General features: G+C 44.8%; 1 protein-coding gene across 2 annotated transcripts in view; it reads left to right on the top strand.

Moving 5' to 3' along the window:
• Nucleotides 1–11,577: 11,577 nt before the first annotated feature.
• INO80 (INO80 complex ATPase subunit) overlaps nt 11,578–14,336 on the top strand; it is a 65,209-nt gene continuing 62,450 nt past the window's right edge. Inside the window, exon 1 of one of the 2 annotated variants that reach the window (XM_063398523.1) lies at nt 11,578–11,717. The gene's annotated coding sequence lies outside the window, so the exon portion shown is untranslated. Of the gene's footprint in view, nt 11,718–12,380; nt 12,529–14,336 lie in introns of those variants that run through there. The other variant, XM_063398524.1, reaches the window with a different exon arrangement.

Here is a 14,336-nt window from a genome sequence, read left to right as displayed (position 1 = left end):
TCTTTCATGATGTTTTCCTTATCTTACATCATTATTTTAGGTTTTGAATAAAAGGTAAAACTGTGAGTATCCTGGGAAAGTATCACTGTATGCTTGCTCTCTTCTGATACTTAGAGTACTGGGCTAGAAGGAGCCATAGACAAATAGAACATAAAACTTACATAAGTAATTCTTAAAACCTAATCCACCCTTTTACATAATAGCTTTAAGGAGTCAGATTGCTAGCTCTGCAACTGCATGCAGTCAGAATGGTGATTAATTTGCACGTAGCATACTTTACTTCTAATATGCAACCCCACTGTCAAATCTCCACATGCTTTGCCTTGGATTAATGGACATTGGTCATGGCATATTGATCCCTTCCATCACAGGCTGCTGATGCTCTGCAACTGTTCTGCAGTTTTCAATGACAACTCGAGGCTTCCTTCTGCACCATGTCTGCACATTACAAGCGAAGAGACCTTCCAGTGGGATGCCATCATGAAGTGCAGACAGCAGGTGACTTCAGTGTGTGATTGAATGGAGACCTTCTTACAGCTCAGTTGTGAGCTATCCTTTGCCCATCTTAGAAGTTTCTGTGAGGTTCTTTTTAAAGAGCAAGGCAGTCAGCAGTGATTAAATTGATGTAGCTAAGGACATTTTGTAACACTGCTTTGAGTGACAGGTGCAAGCATTAGTTGGCATCAGTGCTTATGCTGGTATTTCCTAATAGCTCATTTGAAATTCAGGTTTTGAAGAACAAAGATTGTACAACACAGGCTATATATAACTTGGGTGGGAAAATGTTCTGGATATCTTAATATTTTTGACTAATTCTGAAACCCAGTTTCAACAGAAAAAATTGCTTAAAATTAATCTTGAGTCAAATGGGGGAAAGGGGAACTTTTATTGACAGCACTATTAGAATGAAATGTGCAGTTCAGCAGCCAAATTATCAATCTCTATTTTCCTTGGGTTTGTTAATGTTTCAGATGGGAAAAAGCAAGGGAAAACTTGATGTATTAAGAACTTCTAAGATTTGGGGAAGATAAGCTTGATAAAATAGACTATTTCCTATGGAAGCGACCTACAACAAGCATGTAATCCAACTGACCAATTCATGGCCAACCAAGTTAAAGCCTTACCAGGACATTGTCCAAATGCCTCTTAAGTACTATTAGGCTTGAGGCATCCACCACCTCTTTAGGAAGTTTGTTCCAGTGTTTGACCACCCTCTCAGTCAAGAAATGCTTCCTAATATCCAGACTAAACCTTCCCTGGTGCAGCTTTGAACTATTCCCATGTGTCCTGTCACTGGATACCAGGGAGAAGAGCTCAGCACCTTCTTCTCCATTGACCAGCTGCTGTGTTTGATGCATTCCAAGATTCCAGGGCACACTGCTGACTCCCACTGAGCCTGCTGGCAATCAGATCCCTGTCTGCAGGGCTGCTTTCCAGCCACTCTCCCAATATATACTTGTGTCCAAAGTTATTCCATCCTAGATGCAGAATCTGGCATTTCAAGTTGGAAAATTTCATCCCATTAGTTGTAGCCCAATGCTCCAGTCTATGTAGATCCCTCTCCAAGGCCTCTTGTCCCTCAAGAGTCAGCAACACCTCCCAGTTTGGTACCATCAGCAAACTTGCTAATGGTGCATTCAGCTCCTGCATCCAGATTGTTGATAAATATACTGAACAGAACAGGCTCTGTGTTATAAATGCCAATACGATATTCCAATTAAAATAATAATTTGGTTTATTAATAAAGATCAAATCACAGAATTTCGACAACCCACCAACAGTGGAGAAACTTGACAGAGTTTTCCCGGGAAATGCCAAGGATGAACCGTGAGATACAGGGTCTGGCAGCCTGCTATCTCCCCAAATGGTTCACAAATTAGCCCGGTTCAGGGCTTGGTTTTTATACACTTTATTCTGCCCCTGGCAATATTTCCCCGTATTTCCCATTGTTTCCCGACCAGCTATACAAATTCAGGAGTTTCCCCAACCAAGCAGAAAAGAGTTCTTTCCTTAGTTCAAATGTTAATGTCCAATTTCTATAGGTCCTTCTGGTTGATGAATGATCGAGATAAAGATGATGTTGCTTGATGGTCTGTGAAGGTGGCACCCAAGGTGTGAGTTGCTGGTGTCAGCTTATCTCGGGAGGTCCCCTCCTTATCTCGATAGGTCTCCTCCCGGTGCTTGAGAAGGCTGCAGGCTCTCCCTGAAAAGTCTTTTGTTCCTTTTTGAATGGAGGTGCCTGCCTTTCAGGGTTGTTAATTTCACCACCTGCTGCAAGGTCTCCTAAAACATAAACTTTTACCTGATATAAATTTATACAGTTTCATAATTTTCCAATTTACCATAAGAACATGAATTAATCATTTCACGTTTTTCACACTCTGGAACTGAACTGCAAGGAATACCAGTGGTATCCCTCAACTGGTGCCAGTTGCTAGCAAGATAGATGTAGCTCCATTCACTAGAACTGTGAGCTCTGTCCTTCAGCCAGTTTTTCACCCAGTTTTAGTGGTGGACTTGGCAGTGATGGCTTAACAGTTGGACATGATGATATTTGAGGGTTTTTTCAAGCTAAATGATTCTATGATTCTATAATTTTGCTGGGATTTTTAATCACATGACCTTGCTTTTTTGTGCTGAGGATGGGTTGGGGTGGGGTGAGAAAACTTCCAAAGAAGCTATTAAATAAGGATGTTAGATACTTAATGAGACCTCACTATATAGGCAAGATTTTTTACCAAATAGGAACAATCTCTTTCCTAGAAGAGCATTTTTTCTCCTTTCATTCTAGTCTTTTAACCTGTAAATACAAGTGGGTTTGTGCTGCCTGTTCATAGACTTAAAATCTTTTTCAAAAGCCTGGATTAAATGTTATTTGATATTGCTATAAAAGCTACTAAGTGAAACCTGTAATTTGAACACAGCTTTATTTTTATGTAAATTTTAGAATTCCAATAGTGTCTCCCAAAATTTCTGTTTTGAGAATTCTGTATGGCAAACATAAGCCAAATGACAATATCCCTTCCTTAGTACCAGACCAAATCATCCTATCACCCTGAAGACTAAGAGTGGGAAGTGCCCATGTATTGTGCATGCAGTACGTATACCGGTGTAAACCACTCTGTGGTGCAGTTTTGCCCGGGGTATCATGGTCATGCTGTTTAACTGGGGCTTGATTTCATGTTCTTCTGGGTTCCATTGTGATTGCTGATGCTGTTACTATCCTTGGCTGTTCCCCAGCTCGCTTCATGGGAGACGCTTCTTTTGCCCTTAGGTCTTTAATCTCAGCTCTTAGGAATACATCCTAGTTTCAGAGACAGATGTGAGAGAATCTAGCATTAAATGCTGAAATAGGTGTGTGTTGGTTTTTGGTTCATGTTTTTGTCAGTTGGTGGGGTTTTTTTGGTTTTGTTTTTAGGAAGCAATCCCTCCTTCCAAACTTCTGCTTCTCTAACCAACACAGGCTTGGACACAGATGGCCTTAGACACTGAAATGATTCAGTTGCACTGAAAATAAAGATCAACATCAGGAAATGTGTTGAAACTGCAGAAGTCTGTGATGAAAAGCTTTCCTAATTTTTTTTTTCGACTTAAATAACTGTCTTGGGACAGAGCACATTTTCTTCTTGGTAACTGGTACAGTGCTATGGTTTTTGGATTCAGTATGAGAATGGTGTTGACAATACACTGATGATTTGGTTATTAATCAGTAGTGCTTTCCCTAAGCTGAGGGCTTTTCAATTTTCCATGCTCTGCCATGAGGAGCTGCACAAAAAGGTGAGAGTATGGCCAGGATAGGTGATCCAAACTGGCCAAAGGGATATTCCATATCATAGAACGCCATGCTCAGTATTTAAACCTGAGGAGTTACCTGGAAGGGAGCTGATTGCTGCCCAATGACAGCACATTGTGCATCACTTTTTCTCCTGGAATTTATTTCTCTCTCTTCCTCCTCTTATCATTACTATATTATTAGCTTTTTTTATTATTATTAAATTATTCTTATCTCAATCTACAAGGTTTACCTTTTCTTTCCAGTTCTCCTTCCTACCATGATGGGGGTTGAGGGGAGTGACCATACAGCTGCATGGTATTTAATTTGTGGCTGGGATTAAACCACAACAACAACTGGTTTCATCTGCACTGCAGTCACACAGGAGAATCCTGATATATGGTTCTTGAGACCCTTCCTGGCTTCTCTGCCTAAAGCATTTGTTCTGAACGCTATGTACCTTCTGCTGCTGCCCTCATCTCTAATGGATAACTTGATGTCTGACCTAACAGCTTTTAAATGTTTATTGGACTGAGTCTGGAGATCACCTTGTGAGCACAAAGGTAAGTATGTCTGTGATTATTTCTCTGGTTAGTGATTGGATCTAAGGCTCTAATGGATAAACTCTGGAGGAGCCAGTTACAGAAGCTTCCTTTTCTGCAGCTGTACACCCTGTTTTATGATACATACTGTGTTTCCTGTGTGCAGCAGCAGAAGTGCTGGTGTCTTGATTTACCTAGCTCCATTTCCTGTTAGTTCAGTAGCAGAACCCACCCCACATTTCCCCAGTGAATGGGGAGTTGCAGCTCTTAAAGCATGAGCAGAGTCACCTGCACCTTCTGTTCATGCTCCTCAGAGACTGAGAGCTCAACAGGGGCTCAACAGGGGCTGTGTAGGTGTGTGAGGATATGAAGAGCGACAGGCAGGTGCTGGTACCTGGAGCTGGCAGAGTTGCTTTGTTTTGATAAGAGTGTTTGGTCCCCACATCTCGTTCTATTTTTCTCCTCATCTATCAACTTTACTACTGAGCTGGTTTGCTACACTGTCTGTTTCTGAGTAATGTTTGTTGACCAAAGATTATTATTTCTGTAAAAGCATGACTGAGTTATCTGGTCATCCTCATTTATTCTCACAATTGTTATCTTGAAACAAAAGTGAAAAATCTAATAAAGTAACATTTTTCATCTTTGGTTACATAGAACCAGTAGCAGTGTATGCTCAAGTACATTGGACTGGCCAGATGGTGGACACTTCTGTAATTGCTTGTTGATTTTTAAAGCAGAAAGTGGAGGAAATTACATTTTTGGTGAAAGAGCTTGACTTATTGCACTACTGGAAAGAACAGGTCCATGCAAACCAAACAAGCAGTGGTATTGGTGTGGTCTTTTTCTGTCTGCTCAATGAAATAATCTTGTGAGGGCTTGCACTAACAGTGTAAGATATTGTTGGTATTAAATTTGGGTGAAAAGTGCAGGGTCAAACATCCTCATTCATCAGAAAGAGATCGAACTAACATGATTAAATCCTTTTAGTGCCTCATTTTTGCAGTTGTAAATGTCTTGATATGTTCATTAGGAAAAGAGAATGCAGCCCTATCTTCATGAAAAAAAAGTAAATTTTTTGCCCTAGTTTAACAAAGCACTGAAGCACAGACTTGAATCCTTTGGGAATTACTTAACGGCTTAGACCCGTAAATCCCATTATTGAGGATTTGGAAGCAGATTAGATAACCACAAGAGGTCATAGTTGCTTTACAGATATAAGAGAGGAGGTCATATTTGAAAATCTTTTCTCTTGGAGGAAAGCTGCCAAAAAAAATAAGGTTGTTCCTAGTTCACAGAAAAAACCCTGAGCTTGACATGTGAATTTGCAATGTGAAATGCATGCGAAAGTAGGCATGACACAAGAGAAAAGAACAGTTCATTAAAGGGAAGAGAGTACAAATTCTGCTTTGTATTGGGCTACTTGTAGAATTTTTAAAGTGTTTCTCAGCTTGCTGAAGACAATCCTTTTGTAAATCCACCTATTCCATAGGATTAGCCAAGGAATTAATTTGATCCTAGGTATTTCAAATGGTATTTTGAAGATCAATTTGATATCTCATCTGGTCGTCATACTTCCTGCATTCTAAAGCAGTTGCCTTCTAAAGCAGCTGCTTTAGAAATCTAGTATGGGTAGTAAAAGTAGCCATTTTCACTGTCATTTCACTGTTCATAATTTTCTGTTGTTTCTGTATCTTGTGAGTAGATCACACGATATGAAGGTTTCTTCTACTTCATTTGAAATCTGCTTTGTGAAAAAGGCTTGTTGTGTGTGTGGCTCTATGCAGATATTTACTATATACAATAATGCTAGGTAGAAAAGTTATGCTGTATTGACATTTGAATAATATAGTAAATGTAGTTTTTAGCATTAAGTTTTAGTAATAAAAGAATTGTGTGTAAGATATTTTCTTTAGCTCAGAAAAGAAAAGAGAGAAAAAAAAAAAAAAAGGGAGAGGCCCAGAGGCGTTTCTCAACAGAGATAACAGTTACAACAAGAAGAAGAGAACCCCCCCTTAGGACTTTCAGAAGACAAGAGGCATATCTCCCTGCATCCACCGAAGCCACCTGGTCAACCCAGACTGAATCCACACGAACCACCTGGTCAAGCCCAACTCCTGGACGCCCAGGATTAGAAGGGGGACTCTGGGCAAACGGGTCTGTCTTAAGATAAAGATTGCATAATTTTGAAATTTTGGTCTTCAAAAGGGGGACATTCCTCCCGAAGGAGGCCCTTCTCCTTCACAGCCTTTGTCTGAGAGGGAGGGGGGACGGTAGACCCGGGCTACCTTCTTTGCTCTTATTTGTCTCATTATTTGTCCTATCTCTGAAAACCTTTTTAAACTTTTATTATTGTATTAATTTTTGTAACCAATTTTTATTCTTTATTAAATTTTTCATAAATTTCAAAAAGCGAGTGATTGGCGTTTATCACAGCTTGCAATACATACGTAAACTCCAAACGTGGAGTGGCAAAATACTGGAATCACTTTCTGACTAAATGTGCAGCTCCTACTAGGGTCAGATCATCCTTGTGGTCTTCAACATATTCAGGAGTGCTTGATTTCAGACTTATGCATGATTGCATGTACCCGTGTCTGATTTACTAGCAACAGTGAAGTATTGCCAGTGGTTCACAGCAGCCAAAAGAGATAATGCAACATTCTTGTTGATGTAGTACCGCCAGAAGAGGATGAAGAAGAAAATTGAGAAAAAAATAATAAAATGGAAGGAAGTAAAAAGAAAGGCATCTCATTGATCCTGATGTTTTTGGAAAGGTATGTTATACTTTCTGTGGTTTCCTGTGTTATTGCAAGTGGTAGTTGAGTCTTCTGAATGGTGCATGCTCCCTCCTAAGCAACAGGACGCTCCCTGACTTTTTCCCCACAAAGCAGATGCAAAGCAGTGACCTCTGATCCTCAGTGCTTCATTATCGAAACTCTCAGCTTCCCTCTTCCGTGTCTTTCAGAAACTGATAAACTTCCTCACTGCTGAGGGGGAGGAGTGAACACAAACTTCCCACCCTGAAAGTCCTGGCAGTTCCTGCATTTTCAGTGTAACTGTCTGTCAGCAGTAATTGTTCTTCTTGTGGATGCAGACACCGAGGAAAATGTGTTTCTGTTTCTCTGCAGTGCTGTCACTAGAGAAGAGCTAGTAAAGGAGCTACATGTGCTACATTTTTAACCCTCCTTGTGGATATTGATATTTGTTAGGTACTTGGAAATGCAGATGCATGCTCATGTTTAGAACTTAACTTCAAAGAAGCAGAGCCTGGGAACCCATCGGAGTACAGAGGCAAATATTTTCCTAGAGGCACAGAGTGCTCTTGTTTTAAGAGGTGCCAGTCCACATGCAGAGCTCTGGTGCCACAGAGCCGTGTACCACACCCATGTGCAGCACAATTGATATCCCAGTGCACTCACGGTAAAGCTGCAGTAGGTAAGGGGCTGTGCTGTGTGTGATAGCAGGATTGTGGTCTTCCTTTGGCTAATTACAGAGGGAGTTTGTCCCCGGTTCTAACAAAACTAGAACATGGTTTTGCATATGTATTTATTTGATTTCTTTTCTGTTTCTTTTTCCTTATTAGCCCACTTACATGGAGCTGCCAGAGAAGCTGTCAGCTGGCAGACATGCAGAAACTGAGAAGGGAGAAAGCAATAGAAGACTACTGAATGAAAGAGGATGGTCTTTTGATCAAACCAGCCATGGAATTTAATAGAGAGAAACAATCCACGGAAGGATAAAAACTACAGAGATGATGAGCTTTCCCACAAAAAAAAAAAAAAAAAAGGCAGGGTCTCAAACCCCATCCTTCAACAATCAAGGATGTACTTTATAAAAGCAAAGCTTGAAAATCAAATTCATGTGGTAAAATCTGTGGGAGGACCTTAAACTGACGTCAGGCGAACTGTATGAATTTAATTTCTGACACAGGTGATTTGATGAGCTTAGATTGGGTGTTTGGAGAGAGCCAAGTGAAAAAGGGGCTATTCACCTTGCAGAGGTGTCAAACAGAAGCTCCTGACTTTGCAATGATGGGTAATTCAGCATTCCATTGTTGAATGGAAATAATGATGGTCTGTCTTTTGGAGGAAATTCCTGCTGTGTCTGACTGTCCTTCTCTAGGTCTATTTTCGATTTCCATTTACTCCAAGAGCTATTTTTGATTTTAAAAGAGTGACTTTTATTTTTTTTTGCATTGTTAACAGACCACTTTCTTAAACTGTATTGGTTCTTTTGTTACCTGGTGCAGGTATGTAAAATTCTCATTAGAGCAGCTTCCTGATGGAAGTTGCAGACCATCGCCACCATTGTTTGCCAGTGCTGCACATCCAGCTAATGTAGGTAAGGCTGTAACACCCCTGTGCTGTGTGTAGAAAGCAGTTTAGGTGTAGAGCAGTCCCTCCTCAAGCAAAACAAGGTACTAAGGCAAAACTACTGCTCTACCACAGGATGAAATCAGTGTAGGCCGTGCCTCAGTCTCGGAACAAGTTTTCTGACCTATTGGTGAACACGGATGAATGTAGACTAGGGAAGAATGGAAAGGGTCAAAGGGCACTGTGCCAACCAGATTGCAGTCCAAGAACAATCTGGGCATCAGGCTGCAAAGGTGGGGATAATAATGACACCAGCTTGGAAGGGATATGACACCTGCATGTGAGTACATACCACCACCTGTTTGAGTTGGTTTTCTTTGGATGTAAATTGTTGGGACAGTTTTATGATGAACCTGCACATTTAAAAAATATTTCTGGTGGAAAAATGTTGGTTTTCTGATGTGTTGGGATTTTTTACCTCTCCCACAAAGTACTAGATCAGCAATATTTAAATAGGTCTTTATTTGAAACTGTAAGTCAGACTTGCTCACTTCACAGAGTGACAGAAAAACTGCCAACTCACGTAACTGAAAGAAGATTTTTCCAAGCAGTCCTGGCTTATCACAGATCAGTGGGGAACATGCAGGCTCTTCTGTTAGAGAGATCAAGAGCACCTAGGTTATATTCCCACAGCCAAAATCATCTGGGTCCATCCAGTCCTATTATGAGACAGAAAATGGTGATACATCAATAAGGGAAGGAGGGAGAGAAGAGGAGCTGAGAGATGAAGCCATAAAGGCTGGCATATAGAAGAGTGGTATAGAATATCTCTGCAGGATACAAAGTAATTGCTGAGGCCACCCTTCTTGGTAAGAGACCCAGCTGCTTTCTCAGCCTCTTCCAAGGACTAAATCTCTGTCTGGAACAGCATTATCACAGAATGAGGATTTCCACAGAAAGTCTTCACAGTGTAATTGCATCAGTGCCACTATAATGATGCAAGCAGCAAAACTTTCTAGGGTAAATGTAAGTACCATTTTCCTTTTGGTTCTTGTTTGAGACTGGCATAAAGAAAAGAAATACATTTGAATGGAGTCATCACTCACTGATGCACAAGATTGAAAATGACTGTTTTCTTAAAGAAGAAAAAAGGGGATTTTTTTTTAATGGTCCATCAGCCCTAGTGATGCTGCTCAGTGCCAGCTCTGTTTGTCTGAGCATGGTACTAACATGTAACCAGATCATGCACACTTCCTAAACAATGCAATTCCTGGCTGTACTCAGGGGTACAATTAGCATCACTAGTTAAGGACAGCTCTAGTGAAGTTTTACTGGAGCAGTAGCAGTGGTGTTATTTTTACATCCAAGCAACTATGTGTGGTGGTTTAAGCTCAGCTGGTAACTAAGCACCATGAAGCTGCTCCCTCCCACCCTGCCCTAGTGGAATGGGGCAGAGAATCAAAAGTCAAACTTGTAGTTTAAGGTAAGAACAGTTTAATAATTGAAAACAAAGTAAAATACAGTAAGAGTAGATAATAAGAATGATAAAAAGGGAAAGAGAAACAAGTGAAGCACAATGCAATTGCTCACCACACACTGACCAAGGCCAGATTCCCTTTCAGAATCCAGATCGGCTGCATTTCCAAGTAGCTGCTCTCAGTTAAACTGGCATGATGTCCTATGGTATGGAATATCCCTCTGCTCGGTTCAGGTCAGCCATCCTGGCTGTGCACCCTCCCAAGACTTTTTTTTCCTCCTCAATGGCAGAGAATGAGACAAAAAAAAAAAAAAAAAAAAAAAAAAAAAAAAAAAAAAAAAAAAAGTCTTTGACTTAGAATAAACCTGACTTAGCAAAACTCAAAACATCAGTTTTTTATTCAGAATGCAAAACTCAGCACTGTCCCAGCTACTGAGGAATTAACTCCGTCCCAGCCAAAACCAGGACACTGGTACCTGCTGAGCGCTGGAGTGACACGGCTTAGTCGGGAATACAGATTTTCATCGCTATGCACTAGGTGATCTGTATTAATCATCCATTTAAGGATTTGCTCTAAGTGTGCAAGTTAATGGGTTTGGGGAGGCAGCGGTGCTGAACAGCTAATGGCCACACCGTGTTTACAGTGCAAAGCATCTTTGCAAGTAACCTTCAGGCCTATTTCGTCCAGTGCCCCTCTGTGCAACTCCTAGCGCATGACAAAGCGAAAGCGGTAGAAGGCACGTAGCCTCGGCAAATGCCCCCACGTGTTAACCCTGACGGTGCCCCGGTTCCAGCGCCGCCAGCCCCTCACGGCTCTCGTCAGCTGAGTGGGCTGCAGACTGGCACAAGCTGCCTGCCTGCCGTGGGCGGCCTCCGCGGCACCCACACACGCAGGGCACCGGCTGCCCGCCTGGCCCGGGCCCGGGAGCGACAGCGAGCGCGCCCCGGGGACCCGAGCCCACCCCGCGCCCCCGCGGCGCCTCAAGGGCGAGCGCGCGTCACTTCCGGGACGCACCCGCCTCCCCAGGCCAGCATCGCGAGACCCCGCCCCGCCTCGCGCGAGACTCGCTGGCTCACTCGGCTGCTTGGCCGAGTCCCTTCGGCAATTTCCGTCACCGCCAGACCCTACCAATCGGCGGCAGGAGCGCATCGATAAGCGAGGGCCCCCCGCGGGGTCCCTGCGGGGCTGAGCCCCGCAGTGCGGGCGTGGGGTTCGTGCGGCGGCCGCCGCAGCGCAGGCGGGGCGGCGGGGCCCAAGCGCGGGGCCGGGGCGGCGGGGAGGCGTGCGGAGTTCGATTGATCAGGCCTGGGCATGGCGCCTCTCCTCCCCCCCGCCATGGCTCCCCGTGTCCCTGCTCCTCTCCTCTCAGTGAGCGAAAGTGGCCGCCGCCGCCGTCCCAGCGCCCGCAGCCGCCGCCTCCTCCTCAGCACCAGCGCGGGCGCCATCTTGGCGAGGCAGGAGTCGAGAGCGCCCCGCGGCAGGAGACAGGCAACGCCAGCCCCGGCAAAGCGGGGCGAGAGGCCGGGTGGAGCAAGTGGGGGAACGAGCCCGGGAGACACCCCCAGCCCCCCGCCGCCGCCGCCGCGTCGCCGCCGGGCCCGCTACCCAGGTGAGCCACCGCGACCACTGCGCAAGGGCACGCCGGGCCGGGGCTACTGGAGGCGGCCGTGGGGGCGCCGGCCGGGCAGGCCGCGGCTTCACCCCCCGCGCCGACCGGCGGCCGCAGCAGCCGGGCCTCTTCTTAAAGAGACAGGCCCCTTCCCCGCCCTGCCCGCCGGATGCACCCCGCGGTACCGGCGCCCACGGAGCCGCCGATCCCCCCCAGCCCCCGTCCAGGGCAGCGGCCGGGCCCCGCCAGGCGCGGGGGGAGCTGTGCGGGGGGGGCGGGGGCGCCGCCGCGCACCTGCGGGCGCACGTGCGGGCGGTGGCGCGTGCGCCGGTGCGGGCGGGGGGGTGCGGGGGGGCGCGCGGCGAGGGCGGTGGCGCGGCCGGGCCCGGAGCGCCGCGTCACCGGCGGGAGCGCGCGCCCGCCGCCGCTTGTGGGGGCGCGCCCGCGGGGACGCGCCCGCCTCCCCCTCCCCGGTGCCGTCCGAGCGCGGCCTCCGCCCCGGGAGCCGCGGCGGGGCCGCGCCGGGCCCGGCCGGGCCGGGCCGGGCCGGGCCGGGCCGCCCGTGTGCGTGAGGCCGCGTGGCGCGGTGCTGCCCGCAGAGCCCCGCGGGGCGGGGGCCGGCGCTGCCCCCGCGCTGCCGGAATAGCCACCGGCACCTGCAGGAAGCGGCCGCCTGCCAGACTCGTGGCGTTGTTGATGGAAAGTGTCTCCCTGGTGCCCATGAGCGCGGCTCAGTGCCGTGTTCGCGCTGGTGAATGCGCACTTCGCTGAAGCTGCGCTGTAAAGTCTGCTCCTGTTTGACTGCAAACAGGTAGCCTAGTGCAGTTTCTCTGTGTGGCTCAATACGATTTGTCTTCATGATTTAGCGTTATACGCTGTTGCCGGTGTTCTGTGGAAGATTTCCCCCTCTGCGGTGTTGCAGATAATAATAAATTCCTTTCGTTTATTTTCGCCTTTTCATTAAGAAAATGAGGCAAGTCAAGTTAGTTGTTTATAGTGAAATGTGTATAATTCGGATTTTAGTTTCCTCTCTTACAGACGAATCTACTGCATGGATTCGTACAGCACATCTGATACGCCTGTATGTATGTCCCCAACACAGTTTTTAGCTTACAGGAATCATTTGTGTTGTCACTCCTTTAGTGTGTATGTATAAGAGTGGCACTGAGAGGTTGGTGAGATAGTGAGGGAGAAGTACAAGGAGCAGAACTGTAGCTTGAACCTTTTTCCATGGCTAAAGGATATTGCTTGAAATTCTTCTCTTGTTTACTTTTCACATGCATATTGTTGAAATTGCTGAAAATACTGCCTCTCAATTCTTGATGGTTCAAATGAGCAAGTTTTGTTCTCTTTGGATATAATGTAATAAGGTGTAAATTCTGTAATAAGCATGCTCTTTGACAGGCTAGACTACATGCTAGAGATTGGTTTAGATGGTAAGTCCTCTTAGAGCTTTTTTTGGACATAGTTCCCCTTTCGTGGGCTGAGGTGGAGCCCAAAAAACCTGAAAATATCCACGTGGTTGTTAGTTTGTGTGCACAGAATGGCAAAGTGTGAGGGCGATTGTTAGTGCTGGTGTGTAGAGCAGAGAGTATAAATGCATTGTCAGAGGCCTGCATGAATACTATTAATTGCTCTTTTGGGACAAGAATTACTCTAATTGAGCAATTAAATAGTTAGGTTTGTTTTTCTGCTGGTTTAAACTTGGAAGCAGAGCTCTGACATGCCAACTTTTGTGTTCAGTATGTTTGAAGGTATTCTGCTGTTTACTATGTATATGCTTCTGATACACTGCTGTACAGTTCTTCTTTTAAATAATAAATCAGGCCCTATCTGTAACTGGGTTTTTTTGGGAACTGGGAAATCCAGGGCCAGTGCCCCACTGGCTCTTCTCTGTATTTAAAAGTGATTAAAAGATGGAACACAGATCACTGAAATGCTGTCTCATTCCTTGGAAAACAATATGAAACCTTATCACAAAAGCAGAACAGCAAAGTAAAGCATCTAGTTTACCTAGATTTTGTTAATCAGAAAAGCAATTAAAATGGCTTTTTTTAATTTCAAACTCAAATGTTGTGAACTCAGAGTTTAGTTCTATATACATGAATTTTATGTGTTCAGCTTGAGGTTAGTGGAGGGCTTTAGGTTCATATCACAGAATCACAGAATCACCAGGTTGGAGGAGACCTCCAGGATCAAGTCCAACCCAACCCTAAGCTCAACTAAACCATGGCACCAAGTGCCACATCTAGTCTTTCCTTAAACACATCCAGAGATGGTGAATCCACCACCTACCCAGGTAGACCATTCCAATACTTTATTACTCTTTCTGTAAAAAAATTTTTCCTAATATCCAACCTATATTATCTTAAAATAAGGGAGCTTAAGACAGTATCTTCTTGTTCTGTTAGCTGCTACCTGAAGAAAGAGACCAGATATGAAATGTCGTATTTGCTTTTTGAAAAGCTATAGTGTTTTACATATCCCAGTTATATTTAAGACACTGCCATTAAAAAACCCCATATGGGTGCTATGTTTTGCTTTAAAATGTGGTCTATAGCTCTGGGAAATCGTTATTAGTGTTACTATACATTTACCAAAGCAAGCTAAAATGTGAGT

This window comes from Prinia subflava, chromosome 5 (genome assembly GCF_021018805.1).
Source record: "Prinia subflava isolate CZ2003 ecotype Zambia chromosome 5, Cam_Psub_1.2, whole genome shotgun sequence".
Lineage (NCBI taxonomy): Eukaryota > Metazoa > Chordata > Aves > Passeriformes > Cisticolidae > Prinia > Prinia subflava.
Note: the sequence above shows the minus strand (reverse complement) of the source record. Positions and strands in the feature narration are given on the sequence as shown.